The 25,215-nt window shown below is 49.8% G+C and overlaps 1 pseudogene; it reads right to left on the reverse strand.

Moving 5' to 3' along the window:
* Positions 1-5,274: 5,274 nt before the first annotated feature.
* Positions 5,275-5,394, reverse strand: LOC136634617 (5S ribosomal RNA; annotated as a pseudogene).
* Between the last annotated feature and the right edge of the window lie 19,821 nt (positions 5,395-25,215).

A 25,215-nucleotide genomic window follows, 5' to 3' on the forward strand; every position in this document is an offset into this window, starting at 1 on the left:
AGCAACATTCCTTTCAAATGCTGCAGTGGGGCACACATGCACGTGGACGAAGGGCGCTTAAGCATTTCAGGGCTGGGTCTGGGCCAACAGGTGTCCTGCCTGAAGGCAAAGGAGGTCTGAAGAAACTGGCTGTAAACAGAAGAGAGAGCACAAGGAATAAAAGCACCCTGTTTTCCTCTCCAGAACACCTCCCATTTAAAAATGAGTCCTAAAATGAAAGAAAAAATGGGCTGCAGATGCTGTGTTCCAGAAAATAAGGGAAAAATAATGCAAGAAGCTAAGCAGGTTCAGGCCTGGTAAGTACTTGGATGGGAGACCGCCTGGGAATACCGGGTGCTGCAGGCTTCTACCATAGTCTTTCGAGATTGAAAGTTGCCAACCAACCAACCATCCATCCATCCAATCTTTTTACAGAACTAGAATCAAAGTTATGCTGGCAAGTCTAGCAAGAATTCTCTGTGGATCCCCCTCCCCCAATTTTCACACACACACCCCAAGGTGACCCATAAGCATCCCAGCCTTAGGAGGGGCAGTATAGTCTTCAATGATATTAGTAAGCATGTGAAATGTTGTTTAGCCCCAGCACTCTCTAATCACCTACCACTGTTAATAGAAGGGAAAAAAGTATAATATAACTGACCTGTTTTCCCTTCATCTTGGCAGGAGGTGAAACAGAGAGAGCCCTGCTAGTTTCACTGGGATCCTCTGGACTTGTGCAAAGGCATAGGCAGGGTGGGTAAAATTGTCAGTTTTACCAAGGAGGGATCTTAAGGCCTGCCTGGTTTGAAAGAAAGAAGCAGGTTGAAATTGACAATTCTTCCTAAGAACATAAGAACAGCCCAGCTGGATCAGGCCATAGGCACATCTAGTCCAGCTTCATGCATCTCACAGCAGCCCACCAAATGCCCCAGGGAGCACACCAGATAACAAGAGACCTCATCCTGGTGCCCTCCCCTGCATCTGGCATTCTGACATAGCCCATTTCTAAAATCAGGAGCCTGCACATACACATCATGGCTTGTAACCCGTAATGGATTTTTCCTCCAGAAACTTGTCCAATCCCCTTTTAAAGGTGTCCAGGCCAGATGCCATCACCGCATCCTGTTGCAAGGAGTTCCACAGACCAACCACACGCTGAGTAAAGAAATATTTTCTTTTGTCTGTTCTAACTCTTCCAACACTCAATTTTAGTGGATGTCCCCTGGTTCTGGTATTATGTGGGAGCGTAAAGAGCATCTCTCTATCCACTCTGTCTATTTCCTGCATAGTTTTGTATGTCTCAATCATGTCCCCCCTCAGGCGTCTCTTTTCTAGGCTGAAGAGGCTCAAACGCCGTAGCCTTTCCTCATAAGGAAGGTGCCCCAGCCCCGTAATCATCTTAGTCGCTCTCTTTTGCACCTTTTCCATTTCCACTATGTCTTTTTTGAGATGCGGCGACCAGAACTGGACACAATACTCCAGGTGTGGCCTTACCATAGATTTGTACAACTGCATTACAACGGATTCCTCTGCGCATCCTCTGCCCCCAGTGCCCCTAGAGAAACTTAAAAAGTTTTACCAGGGTCCATTCAAAATCTACAATCTCCTGATATCTTTTATTAGGCTTAGCTAAAATTTGGGAAGGCAGAATGCAGCATTGGGGGCTGTGAGTGCATGCAGAATAAGGGTCTGATAGCCAGATTTTTGGACATGGATGGGCCGGTTTGGGGGTGCTTGAAGGCTGGATTTGCCTTCCCCCCCCCACCAGCCTCACCTTTTTTTACCTCTGCTGTACAAGATGGAGAGATTTAAATGTAAAAAGTGGGGGGGGGGATACCCAAATCTGTGTAGTGTGTAGTACCTTGGAAAGTACTGTATTCTTTATGGATGCAGGAGAATGGGGCAATCCCTGGGGCAGTGTTTCTCAAACTGTGGGTTGGGACCCACTAGGTGGGTTGTGAGCCAATTTCAGGTGGGTCCCCATTCATTTTAGTATTTTATTTTTAATATATTAGACTTGATGCTACCATGGTAGCACTTGATGCTACATTGAACATGCTACTCTCTATATGCTTTTAACAATGATAGTATCTGTAAATAGGACTTCCTCCTGAATAAGTGTGGGTAGGATTGCAGCCTAGGATTGTTAAAATTTCCCTGCTTGATGATGTCACTTCCGGACATGGCATCACTTCTGGTGGGTACTGACAGATTATCATTCTAAAAAGTGGGTCCCAGTGCTAAAAGTGTGAGAACTACTGCCCTGGGGCATTTGGTGTGCCACTGTGAGATACAGGAAGCTGTACTAAATGGGCCTAAGGCCTGATCCAGCAGGGCTCTTCTTATGTTCTTAGAGTTAATGCAAACGTAAATCTACCTCCCTAAAAGCACATCAATCAATTTTTAACAGTACAATCCAAGTGCATTCAAAAACTGCATTTTAAAAAATCTTTTGCGCATGGGTGCCAGTGGTAGAATTGAGTCTCCAAAGCTGCCTTAAGTAGCTGCCTCAATTTGTGAAATTGATCCAAGTTGCGTTTTCTCTCTCGGGCCAGAGGTTGTCGGCTCTGCGAACCTGCAAGAAGATTGAAATGCTGAGTCCACGTAATTGGGTCTGGCTGGGCTGGTTTACAGTAGCCAAACCCTGACCCTTCCTTCCAGCTGACTGAATGCTGTGACGCGCAAAGCTCATCCCGAGAAGCCTGATCAAGGCAGTTGCATTGTGTTGGGACGACAATGTGTGCCAGGGTGTTTGGCTTGGTAGGGAGGAGATCAAGGCGCACAGAGGCCTCCCGTGTGTGGGTTTCCTCAAGGAGCACTGGGGAAACAATGCAGGAGCTGCCCTCTGTTGTATGCTAATTCGCTGGGCCTCTTTGACTTTGGAGGAGCAGGTGACCAGCCAGAGAACACTCTTGACTGCCTCCTGTCACTTGCCTGAGAGGGGAATCGATATATACCACTTTGAGATTCACAGAGGGAAATCTTATCTCTTGATGGATCCCAGAGATAAAGTCAAATGAAATTCCTCCTCCCCGCCAGGAAGGGTGAGAGAGGCCCTTTGTGAGCTTCTGCAGAGGTAGAAAGGTATGGCAGGTGTGTTCTGAGCACTCTCAGACTGTCATAATGTTCAGATCTCCTGATGGAAGAATTGATTGGGGTGGGGGCCTTTAGCTGAAGATAGTCCTATGCTCTGATCACCTTCCTAAGAGAGACGTGGAGTCACCTGACATTGTGGTCCCAAGTCCTGTGTACATTTTAAATTCTGTCCTCCTTCTTAAGGACTTGGGGCAGTGATCATGGTTCTTCCCCCCCTTCTTTCCTTGCAGTAACCCTGTGAGATAGGTGAGGCTGAGAGTGACTGTCCCAAGGTCAGTGAGCTATCCAGAAGCTGCAGTCTCATCATGTCCCTTATTAGAACAGACCGAAAGGATATATAATTTTAGACCAAGTTTTGGGAGTTCATCCTTGGGGCTGCATGTCAGCCATTTTATAAGGGGTGGGCTGGGGTTGCAGCACTGAATCTGTGTCCCACCCCCCCTTGATTTGAGTTGCCCATGAGTCATAATGAGCGACCGGATGGTGCAACTCACGCAGAGCCATTTTTTGAGTCATTTTGACTCAAAGTCTGGGTCTTCGAGTCGTGTCAAGGAAGTCGACGCAAGTCTTGACTTGAGTCTGCTTTTTGTTTTCAGGGTAACCCCCCCCCGAGTCAGTGCCCAGTTTTTGACACACATGACTCGAGCCCGCATGAATCATGAAAATACATGTTTTTGCGACTCCGTTCCAGGTCCATCCCTACGTTTTACAGGTGGGAATTCTGATTACACAGGCCAGCACACATTTGCTTCCTTAAACAATACACCAATTCCTGGGTATATTTGGGGTGCCGATTCCAAAAATGACATCCGTTTTGCCCCATCATGTCTAGTTTTGGAGACGGCTTAGCCTCTTTAGTGAAAGGTTCAAGCCGCTTTCTCATGAGGAAGCCTACTCCATCATAGACGTGATAGAGCAAAACGGATGCCATTTTTGGAATCGGCACCTCAAATTCATATCAAACCGCAATAAAGTTTGGGAAAAACTGTTCTGACCCTCGGTTTTGTAGGCCTGTGTTAAGGCTCAAAGAAACAAAACAATATTCTGCGTAATTACTAGCTTCAGTTATCAAGATCAGGACACCGAACGCACAGGTGAAGTGGGTTACTTTCCATTGCCAAGATCCCGTTAAATCTGCACCGACGCTGTCCAGCTTAGATGCCGTCTTCCCACCCCACAGCCACCCGATCGCTCTGGACATCCTTAAGTGCAAATCCTCCGAGGCTCCTTGGTGCTCGCTCTGTGCTCTCGATGTTTATCCCTGGGCTGCTGGAAAGTTACCAGCGCCTGCATCTGAAAAATGAAACTCTCCAAAGACGCAATCAGTCTCCCTTTCAGCTGCTGGAATGTTATCGGATTCCCTGGAAGCGACCGGCTTGCAGGCAGCGACTGCGTTTCAGGGCTCTCAGCTCTTGTCTGTTTCTCTCTTGCACCAGCGCCTTTCACAAGTCCTACTGCTAAAGAGACCCTCCTAAGAATTCTTAGCACGGGTGTGACGGCTGCACACCAGGTGTGCGAAGTGGTTTTTTCATGTATCACCCTGATGTCCTCCTTAAGGACAACTGTAGTCCTTGCCGCTGGAAGGCTCATTTTGTTGTCTTCAGCTTTCGAGGGGTTAATGAGTTTTGCTACTGCTGTTTCGGTTTGCCCTCTGCTGCCTGGCTGATTTTATGATTGATTGGTGCCTTCAGTGCTATAATTGCCATGGTGGGTTTTGTCATAATTACTCTTTAAAAAAAAAAAAAAAGACGTGGGAGGCTTCCCTGGCTGCAGTTTTTCTTTAGAGAAATAGCCGACCTGTCATGTAAGGTAAATGAGTTTTTGTTATCCCAATTTTACAGATGGGGAAGACTGAGGCAGAGAGAGGAGAGCTTCCTAGCAAATGGTAGGCAACCTTCAGTCTCGAAAGTCTATGGTATAAGCCTACAGCGCCCGGTATTCCCAGGCAGTCTCCTATCCAAGTACTAACCAGGCCTGACCCTGCTTATCTTCTGAGATCAGACAAGATCGGGAGATAGTGTTCAGTATAGGTAGATGGTTGGCAACCTTCAGTCTGGAAAGACTCAGGTATAAGCCTACAGCACCCGGTATTCCCAGGCGGTCTCCCATCCACGTACTAACCAGGCCTGACCCTGCTTAGCTTCCAAGATCAGACAAGATCGGGAGGTAGTGTTCAGTATAGGGAAAGACTATGGTATAAGCCTACAGCACCCGGTATTCCTAGGCGGTCTCCCATCCAAGTACTAACCAGGCCTGACCCTGCTTAGCTTCCGAGATCAGATGAGATCAGGCATGTGCAGGGTAACAGTTGCTGCAACCTAGCAAGTTCATGGCAGAGGGTTGGTTCAAACTGCTGATGGTGCAACAGTACTGTTGCTGCTATTTTGTTCCAAGGTGAAAACATGTGCAGTGGCATCACTAGGGTCCATGTCACCTGGTGCAGGAGGCCAGCGCGCCACCCCTATGATAGACCTCCTCCCATGCAGGGGGCGGGTCAACGCCTCAGGCGGTGGGCATGGTGATGTACCGTCACCTCACCCCGCTGGTGTTTTGGTTATAACTTTTGATAGCATACAGATATTTTAGCGCAGTTTGTTTCATTACATTCTGCATGAAGTTGCGCATTGATTGATATATGACATGATGGCATTATTCGAAAATACAAAGATCTTAAAAATTTTGGTGAGTCGTGGTGTCACTCCCCCCCCGTGTACATCCAGCCAGCACCCCCAGCACTCCCCTAGCAATGCCACTGGAACAGTAACCTGCTCTAGGGTCCGTCTTGAGACACGAATCATGACAACACTATGCATCCTCTGGGATTTAAAGGTGGCCCATCTCAGCATGCCGGACACAAGGGAGCTGGCACAGGGTACAGGTTTCTTGTGGTCTTGTGGACTCCCTCAGGCATCTGGTGGGTCACTGTGAAATACGGGAAGCTGGACTAGATGGGCCCTAGGCCCGATCCAGCAGGGCATTTATGCTCTTTTGTGTTTTTCTGTGATGAATCTCACCAAAGACCTTGGCCAAAGCAGCCCCTCAAATGTTAAGGGGCAGCAAACATGATTCGCCAAAGATCTTTATTAGGTTCCCTCAACCTCCTATCTACCTGCCTGATCCACCTTGTCACAACGCTTATTCCCTGCATTGCTTTGTCTTGCTCCTCTCTCTCTCTCTCAAAATTAAGAAGAGCACTGCTGGATCAGGCCAAAGGCCCACCTGGTCCAGCTTCCTGTATCTCACAATAGCCCACCAGATGCCTCAGAGAGCCCACAAGACAACAAGAGACCCATATTGCCACTCCCTTGCATCTGGCATTCAGACACAGCCTACTTCTAGAACCAGGAGGTTGCTTATACCCATCATGTCTTGTAGTAGTTGGCAACCTTCAGTCTCGAAAGACTCTGGTATCGCGCTCTGAATGGTGGTTCTGGCACAGCCTCTAGTGTGGCTGAAAAGGCCGATTCGGGAGTGACAATCCCTTCCACACTGGGAGCAAGTGCAGTCTGTCCCTGGTCTGTCTCCCTGGCTACGGGCCTTCCTTCTTTGCCTCTTAGCCTCAGTCTGTTGGCCAAGTGTCTCTTCAAACTGGGAAAGGCCATGCTTTCCTTCCTCAATCTGTCCAATCACCTTTCAAAGGCATCTAGGCCAGGGCCATCATCACATCCTGTGGCAAGGAATTCCGCAGATTTACAAGTCGGGTACAGAAATATTTTATTTTGTCTATTCTAACTCTCCTGACGCTCAATTTTAATGGATGCCCCCTGGTTCTGAGTGCCCTCCTCTGTGCTCTTCCTCTCCTTCCATTTGACCAGGCAGGAAAGATGGGGCAGAGCCACACAGTCATAGCACACACTTGATTGGCCGCCACTGGGCTCTGTGCCTCCCCCCCAATGAATTTGGGGGGGGGGGAGGTGTGTGGCAGATTTGGGGTTTTTGGTGTGTCCCAGCTTTTGGCAAGTTGAGGACACTTCTGGCAAGTTGGTGACTTCTCCTCAATCTCTCCCAGCCCCCCGCCCCCCATATCATGTGAAGGTGATGGGTTTTCCGGGTTCCCTGGCATAGTTTGCAGTCCACTGTGGAAGCCAGGACCAGTTCTAACCAAGTCTTGCCTCCTCCACCTGGGCCCTCTGTTACCCTCCTGATTCTTGGCCAGGCTGACTAAATATTCTCATAATGTTACAGTCTTCTAAGTGCAGCGCTCCTTAATATGCCATTGATGTGATAAATGGCCTTTTTTTCTTTGCAAGGGGAGGCTTGGACAATGAAGTCACCTTGACGAGAACAGGCTTAGGGAGGGAGAGAGGACTGTTCGGTTCATTAATCCCAAACTCAGCCACATCATTCTTAAGCTTTCTTAGTCTCAACTTCCTTGTCCCAGGAACTGCAGGAAGTAGGCCCCCATGCCAACAAGGGGACTGCCATGTGGGCATAGAGAGTGTTTAGCCCTTTAAATGCACCCTGCTTGCTGCTGGAAATCCCCTCCTCTTCCTCCCACCCCCCCAAAGCTGCTAGGAACCCCCAAGGCTTTGAGACAAATAACATTGATTAAATAACATAGATGAACTTTTGGTCTGATCCAGCAGGACTTGTCTAGTGGTGGTGGTGGTGGTTGTTTTTCAGAAAAGGAAGTAGATAAATAGCAAGTGACGACATGTGGTGAGGTCACAGGTTGTGGCAAGGCAGTGCCCCCAGGTGACATTATGCCACAAGGCATTCTGGGGGCTACCCGTGCAATCATGGCAGAGGCTGAGATGTCGTTGCTCCAAGCTCTAGTCTCTTGGAGTGACTTGGAGAGACTAGAGCAGCGGTCCCTAATCTGGGGTTGCGACCCTCAGGTTTTGCATTGAAAAAATCCTTCCCTGGGTGGTGGCAACCCTGTAGGGTTCCCCCCCACTGATGAGAGGGTGGTAAAATGGGCTCCTTACCTCCCTATAGGCAGTGGCTGTGGGGAGAACCCAGAAATGTCAGGTGCTATTGCCTATGTGGGTTCTCAACCTTGACTTAAAGGGACAGAAGTTTGGGAACCACCGGACTAGAGCTTGCAGCAGTGATATCAGCCTCCACTGGGATCGTGCAACCACTCAGAAACTGGGTGGAGAGTGTACACAACCATAGGGGAGGCTGACCTAACAGGACAGGGGAGGCCCTGCCTCCCTGACCACACATCCCTGGTATATAGAGACTTCAACTTCATAACAACGAGGTAAATAGTGACTCTCTGCGATATCCATTTCATTTTAAACTTTGAGTGACAAAGAGGACATAAAGCAGGTGATGGGTCTATGCCAGTGTTTCTCAAGGTTTGTCCTCTGCTGTACCACTTCGCATAAGAACAGCCCCACTGGATCAGGCCATAGGCCCATCTAGTCCGGCTTCCTGTATCTCACAGCAGCCCACCAAATGTCGCAGGGAGCACACCAGATAACAAGAGACCTCATCCTGGTGCCCTCCCTTGCATTGGCATTTCTGACATAGCCCATTTCTAAAATTGCACATACGCATCATGGCTTGTAACCCGTAATAGATTTTTTCCTCCAGAAACTAGTGCAATCCCCTTTTAAAGGTGTTCAGGTCTGACGCCATCACCACATCCTGTGGCAAGGAGTTCCACAGACCGACCACATGCTGAGTAAAGAAATATTTTCTTTTGTCTGTTCTAACCCTCCCAACACTCAATTTTAGTGGATGTCCCCTGGTTCTGGTGTTATGTGAGAGTGTAAAGGGCATCTCTCTATCCACTTTATCCTTCCCATGCATAGTTTTGTATGTCTCAATCATGTCCCCCCTCAGGCGTCTCTTTTCTAGGCTGAAGAGGCCCATCCAAGAGGGTCTTGGATGAAGTGGATTATCTGGATCCTTTTCAATCTGGTTTCAGGCCGGGCTTTGGGACAGAAACTGCCTTGGTCGCCTTGGTGGATGACCTATGCCGGGGACTGGACAGGGGGAGTGCGTCCATGTTGGTCCTGCTGGATCTCTCGGCGGCTTTTGATACCATCGACCATGGTATCCTTCTGGGCCGATTGGCCGAGCTGGGAGTTGGAGGCACTGTTTTGCGGTGGTTCCGCTCCTACTTGGAAGTTCGGTCCCAGATGGTGGTGCTGGGGGATGCCTGTTCGACACCCTGGCCATTGAGGTGCGGGGTGCCGCAGGGTTCAATTCTGTCCCCCATGCTATTTAATATCTACATGAAACCGCTGGGAGAGGTCATCCGGGGGTTTGGAGTGGGGTGTCATCAATATGCTGATGACACCCAGCTTTATCTCTCCTTTCCTCCAGACTCCAGGGTGGCGGTTGAGGGCCTGGAGCGCTGTCTGGAAGCAGTGAGGATCTGGATGGGGGCTAACAAGCTGAAATTAAATCCGGATAAGACAGAGGCTCTCCTGGTTCGGAAATCCTCAATGCGGGTGCTGGATTATCGGCTTGCTCTGAATGGGGTTGCACTCCCTCTGAAGGAGCAGGTCCGCAGCTTGGGGGTCCACCTGGACTCGCAGCTGCTCCTGGATTCCCAGGTGGCGGCTGTGGCTAGGGGGGCCTTCGCTCAGCTTCGGCTGGTGCGCCAGCTGCGTCCGTACTTGGATCGTGCAGACCTGGCCACGGTGATCCATGCTACGGTGACATCGAGGTTAGATTACTGTAACGTGCTCTATGTGGGGCTGCCCCTGAAGACGGTTCGGAAACTGCAATTAGTGCAGAATGCGGCAGCCCGTGTGGTCACTGGAGCTAGGCGGTTTGACTCTGTCAGCCCGCTTCTCCGGGGGCTACATTGGCTGCCCATTCGTTTCCGGGCCCAATTCAAGGTGCTGGTTTTGACCTTTAAAGCCCTATACTGCTCTGGGCCAGGCTATCTTAGAGATCGCCTACTCCCGTACAATCCGGCTTGTCCTCTCAGGTCATCAGAGAAGGCCTTTTTACAAGTGCCGCCGCCTAAGGAGGTACGTGGGGCGGCGGCAAGAAATAGGGCCTTCTCGGTAGTGGCTCCAACGTTATGGAACTCCCTTCCCCTTGACTTGAGAATGGCTCCCTCTCTTGAGACTTTTTGGCGAGGCCTGAAGACCTTGCCTTAAACAAGCCTTGCCTTAAACAAGCCTTCTGACTTCATGGCCTTTTTAACATCTTTTATACATCTTTTAGTTGCTTTTTTTACAGGCCTGATTCCTCTAAGAACTGCTGTTTTATGCTCTTTTATTCTGACTTTTATCTGACTACTGTTTTCATGGGTTCTGCTAATGTGTTTTTTAATACTTATTCTAAGTACCACTGGCAGTAACAGGTGATGACTTCATTACCAGTTACTTCTGGGTTGGGAGGCCAGATGTGACATGTTCAGCACAAGTAAGAGCCTCAAGGTGGATAGGAGGGCTTTTCTGAGTGCAGAAAACCGTGCTGTGGAGCTCTGCCCGCTGAGCTGAGCCTCCTAATGTTGTTTGTTGTGTCACTTTCCTGGTCTTGCAGCTGGGTGGCAGGGGTCCAGGGGTCCTGTGAGTATCACCACACACCACCTCAAGTAGCACTGGTGGTGCCTGTACCACTGGTTGAGAAACACTGGTCTGTGTGGAAGCTGGGAAACTGCTGTCTGCTGAGTCCAGCGTTCATCGGTCTTGCTCAGCACTGTAAACACTGACCAGCAGCAGCTCTCCAGGCAGGAATTATTCTCTGCTGTCTCAGAGACCTCACCTCCCTAAAATGTGTCATGCCCTTTAATAGCTCCAAATAGTACTGTTCCTCAGTCGCAAGCACTCACCTGCAGGTTCGACTTCGGCCGCTTTTGCAGAGCTGCCCGTTGGAAGCCAGGAGAACGGAAGCGAGTTGGGCTTATCGTCGCCGGAAGGGCTGATAGTGGAGTGAAAAGCACCTGCGTCTCTTCCCAGCACCATCCGGCCCTACAGCAGCCCTCTTAAAGTTTGAGCAGAGCTGTGTGTGGTTTAGAATGGCCTGGGCTGGTTAGGAGCCGCTGACAGTTTTTGCCTGGTGGACCTCAGCTGCACAGAGGACGTTGACTCCTTTGACTCCTCTTGGTGGACAATGGGAGAGAAATATGGAATTTTAAGGCAAGCACATCTGTCTAGTTTCAGCGCACTTTCAGTGGCCCAGGAGCATAGCTCATGTTTACAGTGGTGGTTGCAGAAGAGGGGTGAGTGAACAGCAGTCATTCCTTTGTAAGTAAGTGAGTTCTCTTGGGGACACCGTTCAGGGGTAGGGTTCAACCTGTTCCTGACCTCTGGCAACCCCCAAACCTTGAGGATCAAGCCCGTTCCCGGCCCCTCTCTTTCATTTTCCTGCCTCTCCCAGGCGTTCTGGTTGGTTTATTGGCTAACGCCGGAGCCTTGGGAACTGCCTTTTGTCTCCCTGAGACTGTCAACTCGAGTTGCCAGCTTTGTCTGAAGCTCTTCGCAGAGACGGATTAATTTTGCCCCCATCATGATGCAACAGTGGAAAATCCAGGACGCCCCGTTGACATCTCTGGGATTGCTTTTGGCAGTCGCTCTCAGATGGAGGTGGGGTTCCGGAGACTCCAGACCAGTCCTAGAAGATTGGCAAACCAAGCCTACTGTGAACATAAGAACCCTCCTTGGGGGTTCTAGGCCCATCTAGTTTAGCATCCTATTTCTCATTATAGTGAGTAAATAGTGTTGGCATTACAGGGGGAGGGACGGGGTTCAGCTACCCCTGGGGGGGTCATGAGAGGTTGCTGCTGGAGCCAGAGAAGGTGGTGCCTGGGCTTCTTGCAGTCTTCTAGCCTGTCAAGAGGTCCAGTAACCTCAGAGATAGGCAGGGGGAGGGCGTTCCATCACCCACTGGTCCTTCCATGAACATGTTTAGGTTCATGGGCTGGCCAGCATCCTACCTGCTAGCCAGCCTCCTCTGGACTGCCCTCACCACCGGCTAGCCTGGGGTCATGTAGAGCATCCCTGCCCTTTTGCTCCATACCTTCCTCCTGGCCAGTCTGCAGAAACCTGGTCTGACAGCCTCTCAGAGCCCTCCCCCCCCCCATTCTGTGAGCCTCTTCTGTCCGTCTTCTTCCCTTGCCCCGGGCATCAGTTGCTCGACCTGGCTTCTCCGTCAATCGCAGGTGGACCAGTCCGCCGGCAATTGAGGAGTGAGGGGTGGTGTGCCCGCACCTGTTGTTGGAAGCCACAGTGGTTCTGGTTGCCCCACCACCTGGCTTGCCACAGCTATCCTTGCTCCTCCAGCAGGCGGACCGTGGGGGCAAGCTGCCTCCAGGCCCGGCACGCCCTCTTTACGTTCAGGCCTTCTGGCGAAGTGGGGAGGTCCTGCATCACTGTTATCCCCACCACAGGAATGTTAACTGGCTAGGAGCCCACTCGTGTCATGCACCTCAGCTGAGTGGGGCCAGATCCTGGATATATAGCAAGTACGTAGTAAGTAAATAAGCACTGTAGTGTGCTTAGGAATCTCATGCTTCCCGAGCATGTGAAGTGCTTCACTTTTATCTTGACATCGCCCTTCCGTCAACTCTGCAAGGGGAATGCAGCTGAGAGCCTTCTCCTGAATTCATGGCAGAGGTGAGATTTGAACTGGCGGCGTCCCAACTGGCAGCTCAGATCCTTGGCTAATGACGCCAGAGGTCTTCAACAGGTGAGTCGGGACAAAGAAGCAGGTCTGAGCCTGACCCCAGGTGGATTGCATCCATGCCGCTGCCGCCATTTTGTTTTGAAGCTCAGCCCTGCCCAGTGTGCACAGGAGCCAGAGCTTGGGCTCCTAGTCAAGGGGCACCCCCTGGAGGCTTTGGGGGGCTACTTAGATCGAGCCCCCACCCAATCTTCTGTGGGCCCCTTGGTTTCCAACCTCTGCTGTGTTTCGCTTCGTCTTTCTCGCTCTGTTTTTCAGAATTGAGCACATGACATCGCCATGCGCCTCTCTGCCCTTTTTCTTATTCCAGCTCGCCTGGAATCCCTATTGGCTGCTGCTAAGAGGGAATGGAAGAGAAGCCGTGGTCATTCGATTGCCCGTCCCTCTTGCCTACTGGGAAATGTCGATTTTTTTTGGGAGGGGGGGGCGATAAAGATTTTTATTTAAAAAGTTTCATACTACAATAAATAATACAAAGGAAAGAAATCACATTTTACATTTTCAACTACAGTCACATTACATCAGCTGTTTAACTAGAACATAGATACATCCTGTTATAGGTGGATTCGCCCCATCTAACCACTCCCACCATTTTTTCCACCTGTCTCTACCGGTTCTCACCCTTTCGTAAGCTGCGACGCCGTATACTCCGGAGGCCGCAAAGCGGACCCACCCCCTGCGTGCTGGTGGCCTTTTTCTCCTTTATTTCTTTGCCCCTTTGGATGCCCAGCGCAAAAAGGACATACAGATTTATCAATCTTACTGTAGACCACGGCACCTCCCACGTCTCCTCCCCCTCCGTTGTCCCGCATTACTCGTCCTCTTGGGTCCCCTTATACTTCCCGCCGGCTCCTTCCCGGAGAGGATAGTCTCCCAGGCCTGTTGGGCCAGTTTGGGCCACTTAAAGTGGGTCCCAAGTTGACTGAGGTTTAAGATGTGTCCCTAGTCTTAATAACCCATTGCACCTTGTGACACCATCTCTTGGTGAATTGACTCAATTGTTGGGGAAAACCAGCCAGCAACATATGCCCCCCTCAACCCCTGAAGCAGATTTTCATTCTGCCGCACTCGAGCCCTTAATACATCACAAGAGGTTTCCTAAGAATACCAGAGTGGCTCCCCCCTCCCTCCCTTAGGTCTTTTATTAATGCTTTGGGGCTTTAACACTTACAAAGCTCAATCCGTGACACTTCATCAAATGCGCTGAATGAAAACCTGCTTTTCTAGGTGAAGGAGGAGGGGGGCAAACACTCACACACTCCAGGAAAGGGATTTGACTTCTAAGGTCAGCTTAGAAATGATGCAGAAAATCACGTATTGTATGTTTTTAAATCTGCAGAAATGGGCACTTGATCCCATCAGTGAAATAGCAGGTATACTTATTTTCCCACTGCTGGGGAGGGAGGGGGGGAATAGTAGTTTGCCAAACTGCTTCTAGAACTTTCTGGGCAGGGCTGGCCCAAGATGCTTTGCTTCCTGAAGGGAAAACAGGATGGTGCCCCTCTCCCAAACCAGCGCCAGCTTACTGGGATTCCTATGCCGACGCCCCCTATGTCCTGTCACCCTGCTTCTCTCTCCTATGCAGGCCCGCCACTTCTTGGCACTGACCAAGGTAAATGTCACTTCCTCCCAGTCCTTACTTCATTACAACGCCCCATGTTTCGTTTGCATTTTTCACGGTCGTTGTGGGCTGAGTTGTGTAAGAGATCCAGGAGCAGAACTCCCAACAGTTGTCTGTTTCTGCACGCATCAGCTTGAGGTTCCAGTCTGCCTAGAAGTGGTGCTGGGTGCGGAAAAGGGGAAGAGATTGAAGCCTTCCTTTCCTGATCTAGATGCTGATGTTTTTTCCAGGCAGGCTGCTTTGGAAAAGGAATTTGGGGCAGGAAAACGGGGGCAGGGTAGGGGAAGCATAGCCCCCTTCCGGACTTGAAGACCCCAGAGGCTGTTTTTAGTTGTAAATAGAAATTGTAGGAGATTTGATCGCCTCGGATCTCCTGTATCTCATGTGGGGACCGTTCACATATTTTGCCATGCCTAGGTACACGCTTTTGTCCAAGTGACTGTCCCTGTGTTTGTACTGATCCACAGTTTGTGTGTGCATAGGTATTACCTGTGTTGAAAGGCTGTTTGCGTGTCACGTATCTGGGTACCTGAGCACAACAATAATTATTGCACAAGAATAATTACACAGGCCTAAATACACCCAGGAATAGGTCTGACATTTAAAGAGGCAAAATGTATTTGGGGTTCTGATTCTCAAAACAGCATCGGTTTTGCCTTAAGAACATTTAGTTTTGGAGATCCAGCAGAGCCTTGACGAGTTCGAGCAGCTTCTTCGTGAGGAAGCCTACGCCATGGCTTCCTCGTGGGGAAGCTGCGTGAACCATTCACTAATAAGGCTATGTATCTCCAAAACTAGAGCTGATAGGGCAAACTCGGTGCCGTTTTTGGAAATGGGCACCCCAAATTCATAGAAAACCACCACAAAGTTTAAAAAAAATAGATTTTCTGACCCTTGGTTTTGTTGTCGTTCATCTGAACCTGGACACACATTCTGTGCAGGTACAATCTATGTTGTTGTATAATCTCTAATGTTGCTGCTTGGTAAAAGTGGACCTGAATACAGTCATTTGCTTGGAAATTGGTACAGGTCTGCGCCACTTAACAACCGTTCGCTAAACGACGGACCGCATATATGACGGTGGTCAAAGCACAATAAAGTTGCTCTTAATGAGGCAATCTGGTCTCCCATAGCCTGCAGCAGACTGCCGGTTTATACAACAGAGAGGCTCCGAATGCAAAGAAGAGGCAATCTGTCTTCGGTAGCCTGCGCAGCCCTCGAGTGTCTGGCAGGGAGTGTCTGTTGACACAACAAAGGCAATAGATTGGACTGAATGTTCACCTAATGACCTAATCGCTTAACAACGGGGATCGGACAACGTATCCCCGTCGTTAAGTGGCGCGCACGTACTTTGGATGCAGAGATTGTGTACCTGGGTACAGCATAACATGTGAATGGCCCTTGCATGAAGCATGTGAATAATGGGATCCAGGCAGATACATTAACACAGATTGTTCCCAGGTGTGTTGATGACCCAGTTGTAGTTTAACATGTGAACAGTCCTTCTGACGTTCCTCAGTGTTGATCTGGGGTGGTGATCGCTCCTCTGTTAGAAGTGCAAGGCCAGGCAGGCAGTTAATAGAATGGGCAGATGCCAGTCAATCTCCGTCATTGTCTTTCGTCAGCTCAGTGCCGTCAACTGCTCTTTGTTCCCAGCCTTGGCACCATATGACATGGGGTGAAAGCAGATGGCATCATCCAGTCACCATCTCGAATCTCCCTGACTTGCGGTACTCAGTTGGGTAGCTGCGGTTATTCTTAGCCACCACCACTCTTCCCCCCCCATTGCACACTGTCTCTCCCCCCCCTTCCGCGAAGGACTCTTCTTCCCTTCCCTGCCCCGTGTCTGTTTCCATTTCACATGTAAACATCCCTCTAATCTTTCGATTGGACGTGGCTCTCACGCAGCGTTTGCTTGTGACTGACATGCTGTTGGCAAACAGTGCGCAGATCCGTCTGGAGCGGCTTGCGCCTGCCATGGGAGAAAAGGATTCTATGGGCTTTCAAGAGTTCTGTCTCTCTTCTGTGCTGCAGAGTGCAGCCTAGCCGTGAAATGTGCTATTTGTGGTATATTTAATTGCCAGCTACTGCAATTATTATCCTCTTTTTATAAAAGGGGGGAGAAAAGCCCTGCACGATGGTTTCATCACTGTGACAACTAAGAGAGACCTCAAAGAGGGCCTCTGTGTCCTTAATAAAGCGGCTCACAAAACCAAGAACACCACAGACTGCCTTTTAGAGTGTTGGCCTGCAGTCTAGCACAGGGATCTTCAACAGGTAGGTTGAGACCCAGAAGTAGGCTGGGTCTACTTCAGGTGGGTCATGGGAGGTGTGGTGAATAGCCATTTTGCTTTGCTGATCAGGCCTGCAGCTTGAAGAGTGGGTTACCTAGATGAGGCAAGTGCTTCTGGAGACTGCCTTTGCAGGGGGGCCTGAGGTCAGGCTCTCTTCAGCTTCCCACTTATCTATTTCGCTGCTGCTTTCCTATGCTCCCTCCCTATGCTCCCTGCCTCTTCTGGCTTCCACATGCTCAAGCTGCTCACACTTATCCTTGAAATGGACATGGAAACTGACCTTTTTTGCAGGAAGCAGGGCCTTTTGGAGCAGTTGCCCTATGGTTGAGGCTTCACTCTGCACCCTCTGTCCCCCAAATCATGCCTCATTCCTTATAATCATGGAGTTGGAAGGGATGCATAAGGTCATCTAGTCCATACCTTGCCTGTAGCAGGATATCTTCCTAGTGCACCTCCAGCCTCTGGTTCAGGGGTGTCCAAAGTTTTTGGCAGGAGGGCCACATCATCTTTCTGACACTGTCGAGGGCCGGGGGGGGGGGGAAAGAATTAATTTACATTTAAAATTTGAATAAATTTACATAAGTTTACATAAATGAATATATTAAAGATGAACTTATATGAATGAATGAATGAAGGTCTTGCAATAGCTCAAGGCCTATAAAAGGCCTTGCACAAAGCAAGCCTGGCCTTTCCTTTGCTGCTGCTACTGCATCACAGACGTGAAACAGCAAGCAGTGGAGGAAGCCCTCATTCCACAGCTCATGCGAGAGGCCAAACAGTCGCCCTCACACTGAGAGCAATTGCATCAGGCCAGTGTGGGCTCCAACAAATCTCTGGAGGGCCAGAGTCTCATTGGAGACTGTGGGCTCCCTGAGGGCCGCATTGAGAGGCCTTGAGGGCCGCAAGTGGCCCCAGGGCCGGGGTTTGGGCACCCCTGCTCTAGTTGAAGGTCTCCAGTAAGGGAGAATCCACAAGCGCCCTTAGCAACCTGTTGCACCTGAAGGGTCAAGCAGCTGTATAGCCATACCTTGTCCACCAGGACATCATCAAGCACACACCTCCGAGCAATGTCCTCTTCCAGCAGGGCTGAGCCAGGTGGGAGAATGCCCACACAATCACAGTGGCAGTGCCCCAGATCAAGAAAGTTCTGTATGGAGCATGTTCAAGCTTTTGCATGTTTAGGCTTTCCCCCCCCCCCCCAGTTTTTTAAGGCTGTGCTCTTCAGCACAAGTCTTGGGCACCCTTGAAACAGAACGGGGGGGTGGGGGGGCTTGACTCCAAGTCAGTATGTGTGAGGATTTAGTTGAAGGTCACACCAGGAAAAAAAATTCCTCCTTGAATCATAGGTATTGTAATGGGGCTGTTCTATATGTAGAATAGGGAACCATTCTAGAGGATAAACGCCCCCCTCCCCTCCACCTTGGCGTTGTCGCTGTCAATATCCGCGAAGGCCGGGTGGCGTGCTTGCCGAGAGACAGGCAGTGCAAAGCATTTTTCCTGACATGCATAACCATGCATGAAATGGGTGCCTTTTTTATTAATATTATTATTAAATCCCAGTGGGGAACAGACAGTGTCAGCTTCAAGCAGATTTCTCTCCCAGCTGGGCTTGTAGTCTCTAGCAGTCGAGTGAAATGTGGCTGGCAGTGAGACACTCGGCAGTTCTATGGATAATTGCTGGAACTTTCCGGGCTCGTAAGAACATAAGAGCAGCCCCACTGGATCAGGCCATCTAGTCCAGCTTCCTGTATCTCACAGCGGCCCACCACTACTTGGGCAGTGCCAAAAACTGCTCCTTCTGCCACCTCGGACCCTGCAACAAGCCAACAAATCTCTGCTGTCACCTTTTTGAATGACACTTTCGGTGGGCTGCAAGATTTGTTTTGGCTCTGGAGTCTGGAACTTGGGTGCTAAGTCCCTCTGAATTCTGTAGACCAGGGTGGCCAAACCACAGCTCACAAGCCACATAAGGCTTTTTGGAATACAGGCCTGCGCCGCTTAACAACTGTTCACTTAATGTCAGACCACATGTATGACGGTAGTCAAAGCGCAATAAAGATGCTCTTAATGAGGCGATCGGGGTCTCCTGTAGCGGAGTGTCTGTTTACACAACAGAGAGGCTCTTAATGCAAAGAAGAGGCAGTCTATCTCCAGTAGCCTGTGCAGACAGTGAGTGTCTGGCAGGGAGTGTCTGTTGACACAACAAAGGCAATAGATTGGACCGAATGTTCACTTAATGACCTAATTGCTTAACAACGGGCATCAGAAAAGTAGAGCTCACCTGTATAAGGTGAGGCTCTCAGAAATATGCGGGCTGAGCTCCTTTGCATCACAATTAATATGAAAAGTAATTATTTGCTGGGTATAAACTGAGAGGCGACTGAATTAAGTTTAATGTTCATGATGAGTAAATATATTGAAGAATTTAAATGCTTCTTAAATATTGCGACTCTCAAACATCTGAAGTTTAGGGTATGTGGCTCTTACGTTAAGCAAGTCTGGCCACCCTGGGGGTTGATAGTAGTGTTGTGGCCACCCCTGCTATAGCCTGTGTTAACCAAACAGAACTGCCATGGCTGGAGGCAGTATACCCTGAATACTAGGTTAATGGGAGGGGCGGAAGAAGGGCTGTTGTCTTCATGTTCTCTTTTGCGTGCTTCTTGTTCCTTCTGCTCCCTGGATTTGGAAAAAAAAATAGGGGAATGTGCAGAAGAGCAAGTATGGAGAGGTAGTAGGTGAGACTGTTGGAGACCCCGCCACTCTTCTCTCTTCCATTCTTCCTCTCCGTTCTTCTCTTACCTTTTGAATCCAGGAAGTGGGGGAAGGAGAAGTGAGAGTGGAAGGCACTGCTGCCAGTGTCACCTGAGGCATCCACTCACTTGGCCTCTTGCGTGGGCCGTCTCTGACCACTGCTGGATGCCAGATATTTGGTCTCATCTAGCTTTTATTTTTTTTCCTTGCATGCGCTTTGTAGCTGGAATAGGGTCTCTCTGTTGTTACTGTGGAGTATATCACGGCTGGCGTAACTTTTGGGTATCCCAGGATGCTTTGCCTGTGGCAGTGGCAGGTGTTTATGAAATGCTCCACTTCCATTCAACTACGGCTAATTTTGATGCTAAATCGCGGGATGTAGGAATTATCGTCTCCTTGGCCCTCCGAACACCTCGCCTCTCGCTGCTGGTTTTTATGGCCCCGTCTGCGATTTGTTTGGGGAAAAGCCATCGCCTTTTTAAACTGTTCCTGGAGAAATTAAACTTCAGCGCTCTTTTGCTGCTCCCATGGAGATAATGTCCTTTCAGGTGGATAGACAGTGACTTGGATTCTTGAACCTGAGGCTCATGAGATTAGAACCTTGAGCATCATTTTTGGCTGTTCCTTTGGAAGCAGTGCCTTGAACCTCTGGCCATTGGCGTCTCCTAGGAAACATTGACCTTTCGTGGTTTAAGCAGGGTATGCCTGCACTACCTACCAACCTGGCCTGGTGGGATTATCCAATTTTTTCACATTTTTATCCAGCCCTTCCTCCAAGGAACTCAGGGTGATGCACAGGGTTCCTCCCCACCTTTTGTCCTTCCAACAAACCTGTGAGGTAAGTGAGGCTGAGAGTGAATGGTCCAAAGTCACCCTGGAAGCTTCATGACTGAGCAGGGATTTGAACCTGGATCTTCCAGGTCTTAGTTCAACTCCTGAACCACAACACCCTGCTGGCACTCAGGATTGCATATCTTCTTGTTGGCAACCTTCAGTCTCGAAAGACTCTGGTATCGCGCTCTGAAAGGTGGTTCTGGAACAGCGTCTAGTGTGGCTGAAAAGGCCGATTCGGGAGTGACAATCCCTTCCGCACCGGGAGCAAGTGCAGCCTGTCCCTGGTCTGTCTCCCTGGCTATGGGCCTTCCTTCTTTGCCTCTTAGCCTCAGACTGTTGGCCAAGTGTCTCTTCAAACTGGGAAAGGCCATGCTGCACAGCCTGCCTCCAAGTGGGCCGCTCAGAGGCCAGGGTTTCCCACCTGTTGAGGTCCACTCCTAAGGCCTTCAGATCGAGGCCCGCTTAGAAGTAACCCTGCAGTTAAGACACAAAGGGCCACCCTTTGAGGCCTCACTACTAATGCCCAGTGCCAAGAGTTTGGCATTGCCTGCAGGATGCTGTTTTTATTTATTTTTGCCCTTGTTCAGCCACGTTAGAAGCCAGGAGGATGTTTGCTCTCGGCATTCGAGATATACTTGAACAACGTAGTTCTCCAGCAAGAGATTATCAGGCTGTTTTTGGTTTTGGCACACTGACTGTTGTGGTGCATTTAGTCTTTGTTTAGTGTGGTTTCCTTGTCTAGAGACTTGAATTATGGGGGGGGTGAGTTGTCTCGAGAGGGAGCTGAACCTAGAAAAATGAAGTCCTTCCTTTGATTTCACAACAACCCTGTGAGTTAGGTAAGCCTGCTGACAGCTCTACCAACTTGTGCCATCCTAATATTAACAAGATGCCTCTCAAAGACATAAGTAAGAGAGGGTTGGCTGGAAGATAGGGACTTGTCCTATAAATAGGGTCAGTTGGCATATCTAGTACAGTAAAGTCTCGTTATCCACTTGGGATAGGTTCCTGGAATACCCAGCAGATACCAAATCAGTGGGTACTGAATCATTGATCCTAGGGGGTTGATCAATTGGGGTTAGGGGAAGGGATAGCTAACCTGGTCAGGGATAGCTTCGGAATGACTGTTGCGGATTCAGGATGGCCATGGATAGCTTCAGAATGGCCGTGGATAGCCAAGAACAGGCAGTGAATGGCATGAATGGAGCGGATTACTGTATTTGGGGCAAGGAGTGGCAAACTGAAAAGAAAAGGGAATAAGACACATGGCATGAACAGAGCCTGGTACCCCATGATTGGGTGTGCCACGGCACGGTGTAAGGTATATGGATGTCTCCCAGACCATGATATTCCCAAGGGAATTGTAGACCGCTGAATCCCTCCTGGAAAACAGCTCTAACTCAGGTTATTGGCTGACTGGCGGCTGCTCCCCAGCCAAATATTTCCGTCTGGACCTCTCATTTTGCTCTGTTTATATTTAAGCAGTTTAGCCCCTCTGGAAACCTCTGCAATGCATCAGTGAATATAGCAAACCACAGCCATAAATTAAAAGGAAGCCGGGCTGGACACAATGGGATTAGGCCATTGAAACAATCGAATTTCCTAGAAAAGAGAGTCAAAACAGTGAGTGTATTTCAAGTTATGAGATGAGACAGACACTTGGGGGGGGGGAAATGAATGAATGATTCACATATAGCCCCACCTGGGCCTCCAAAACAAACTTAGTTTTGAAGGGCACCATGCTCCTAGAGAATAATCCTTGGAGGTTTATTTCCTGGAAAGGTTAGCTGGGCACCTGCCGTTCCTGCTACAGTGTGTGGTCTTGCAGTTGCCATAAGTTGGGATCCACCTTGAACACCGCTTTGCAATTTGCAGGACCTACCTTCGAGAACCCAGCAGGCAGGAGGGCTGGAAAGGTGACCTCGGTGGCGGCTAGTTGACACGATGTCCTTCGTCCTTCTTTCCTTGCAGGTTGAAAGGAGAGGAGGGGCAGAGAGCGGCATGGCTGTAGCACAGCCTTTTCCAAAGTGTGGGTCATGACTCACTGGTGGGTCATGGGCTGGGCCCTCCCACTCACCCTTGCATCTGAATGGCTCCAAATCAGAGCAATTCTGGAAGCTTTGGGCAACCTCAGCGGCTTCTTCTGGAATTGTTCTGGCCTCAGAATGGCCTGCAGAAACTTAAGATAAACCAATAGTCCCCCAAAACTGGAAGTAGGTTTTGGAGGCTTCTGTGGGTCACTTGGAGGCCCCTGGAGTGGGTCACTGGCCAGGCACGATCCAGAAGAAGCCTCCCTGGCACCACCGGAAGCATTGCAGCCTCCCATCGAGGACGAGGTGGGTCGTGGCACTGTTAAGACTGGGAATCGCTGCTATAGCGACTACTTGAGTTTTGGACAGAAAGAGAAAGCACCATGTAGGTCTCTGGTAGATTGTGAGTGTGCTGCTGGTATTGCCATTTTGTTTTAGAGGCTCAGACCTATTTATTTATTCACATTTTTATACCACCCTTCCTCCAAAGAGCTCAGGGCGGTTTACACAGCTGCTCCTCCCCTCTTTCTGGTCCTCACAACAACCCTGTGAGGTAGGTGAGGCTGAGAGAAAGTGACTGGCCCAAGGCCACCCAGGAAGCTTTGTGGCTGAGGGGGGATTTGAACCTGGATCATCCAGGTCTAAGTCCACCTCCCAAACCACTACACCACCCTGGCTCTCCACCCAACCCTCTGTTCTCCCTTGCTGCCATTCTCCTTTGGCCATGCTTCACATCTCCTTTCTCTCCCTCTCCATCTTGGTGCCCTGTCACTCTCTGCTCCTTCTCTACTTTCGACAGACCTGGAAGAGAAGGGGAAGATAGACACACGAGTGGTTGGCACACTGTCACTAGGTGGGAGAAGGACTACTCTACCACCCATTTGGCTGCTGAGGGTGGCTCCCCATCTTGAGGTTGGAACTGGTTCCCAGCTCTTGTTAGGTGCAACACAACTGCCCTAGAGCAACACATCCCAAAGTGTGGGGGTTGTGACCCATTGGTGGGTCGCAAGCCCAAGCACAGTGTGTCGCTATCTGGGCCCTTCCCCCCCCCCACTGTTGTGCTGCTATGGCTCCAAATAGGAGCCATTCCAGAAACCCCAATACTTACCAGAGCCTCCGGAGGCCTCTCCCAGCCCAGCGACCCACTTTATAGGCCTCAGAATAGCCCTTGGAAGCCTTCAGAAGCCACTTCCAGTTTGCCTCTTTGGGCCAGAAGAGACCTCCAGCACCACTAGGAACATTGTGACCCACCTCACCTTCTGAGGCAGGTCACAATGTTCCTAGTGGTGCTGGAGGTCTCTCCTGGTCCAAAGAGGCAAACCGTGCTGCAAAGCTTGAGAACCCCTGGCTTAGAGTATACCCCAGAATCATCTGCGCTGCACAAAGAGTTCTGTGACAGGTGGAGGTCAGAGTCCCCCCCTGAGGAGGCCAGAACCTCAAAACAAAATGCTGTCGACAGCACTGATTGTGATGTACCCGAGGTCAAGTGGTGAACTACCCATTTCTGGGTGCCAGCCCACTGGATGAAGCCCACTTTTCTAGCAAACGTTCTTTTAAGGAAGCTTGAAAGACTGCTTTTATTGATCCAGCAGCTGCACACGCATAACACCTGCTCCATTCACCATTCCTTGCTGCATGCGATGTTGACTTAGGACTTTCGAGGAGGAGAGTGGGGGAAAAAAAATCCAAGTATTAACCAGTGTTCACCTCAGTGGGTCTTCCTTCTAAGCTTGCTGATGTTGGGTGATGAGAAAAGGGTTAGGTGAAGGGTGATGAACGATTACGGGCTTGAAAAAGCTCTTGTGAGGCTGAATGGAGGGCCACGGCGAGGTGGCCGTCCTGGTCCATAAATAGACAGAGTCCTCTGTGAGCTTTTTGAAAAGGGGTGAGTAAGAAAGTGCTGATAAGACAGGTGGAGGAACAAAGGGCAGAAAATGAGGCGGTTGACCGTCTTGTCACCAGAGGGACGAGGGCACATTCAGAGACGCTGGACGGCAGGGACAAGAAGAGGGTGGCAGGGAAGGAACTTGCCCGTATATTTTATGCCAGGGAATTGATTTGGCTGCAGTGTGGGGTGGTGGGGCTGTGCTGCCTTGATGGCGCATTTCAAGGGTAGGTTGGTAACGATCAGTTTCTTTTGGCGCATTTCAAGGGTACGTCGGTGACGGTCAGTTTTTTCCCCCCGCTCACTTAGCTGTTTCCAAGATTTAGGCAAAACTTCCCTACCCATGGGTGGCAAAAAATAAACTGGCAGTATCTCAGTTCTTCAATCTGGGCTGGCATGTCCCAGGCATGTACTGGGAGGGGGAGGGCTGACCCTCTTGGTTGCCTCCTCATTGACTGCTTCGGGACTTGCATTAGTATTGCAGAAAACTGTGTAGTGATTCTAGGTTTTTCTGTGTGCAACGCTCAATACCAAGGATCAAACCTGGTTCTTTTTGCAGGCAACGCAGGGGTTTTTCCCCAGGGCCGGCCCATCTGTGAGCCCAACTGAGGCTGTTGTCTCAGGCAGCGCATTAGGTGGGTGCATTGCCTCTGTCCACTCACTTACCTCTACTGCTTTTCCCCCGTTGCCCTGCATTGGAAAAGGAAGAGCCTTTATTTGCAACTGGACTTCTTAAGCACTAGGTGTGCCATATTTTATTATTTATTATTTTTCACATTTTTATACCGCCCTTCCTCCAAAGAGCTCAAGGAGCTCAGCTGCTCCTCCCCTCTTTCTGGTCCTCACAACAACCCTGTGAGGTAGGTGAGGCTGAGAGAAAGTGACTGGCCCAAGGTCACCCAGGAAGCTTTGTGGCTGAGGGGGGATTTGAACCTGGGTCATCCAGGTCTAAGTCCACCTCCCAAACCGCTACACCACCCTGGCTCTCCCCCATAGACAGAATGTACCTTCATGTGTGTGAAAGCCATGTCTTTTGAATCCTGATCCCCTGAACTTAGGAAAATATTTGAGTCAACTCATTTAAATGCTTCCTGGTTCTTTTTGTCGAAGCTCATTCCCCCATGTTCTGGG

The sequence above is a fragment of the Tiliqua scincoides genome, chromosome 14 (assembly GCF_035046505.1).
Source record: "Tiliqua scincoides isolate rTilSci1 chromosome 14, rTilSci1.hap2, whole genome shotgun sequence".
Classification (NCBI taxonomy): Eukaryota; Metazoa; Chordata; class Lepidosauria; order Squamata; family Scincidae; genus Tiliqua; species Tiliqua scincoides.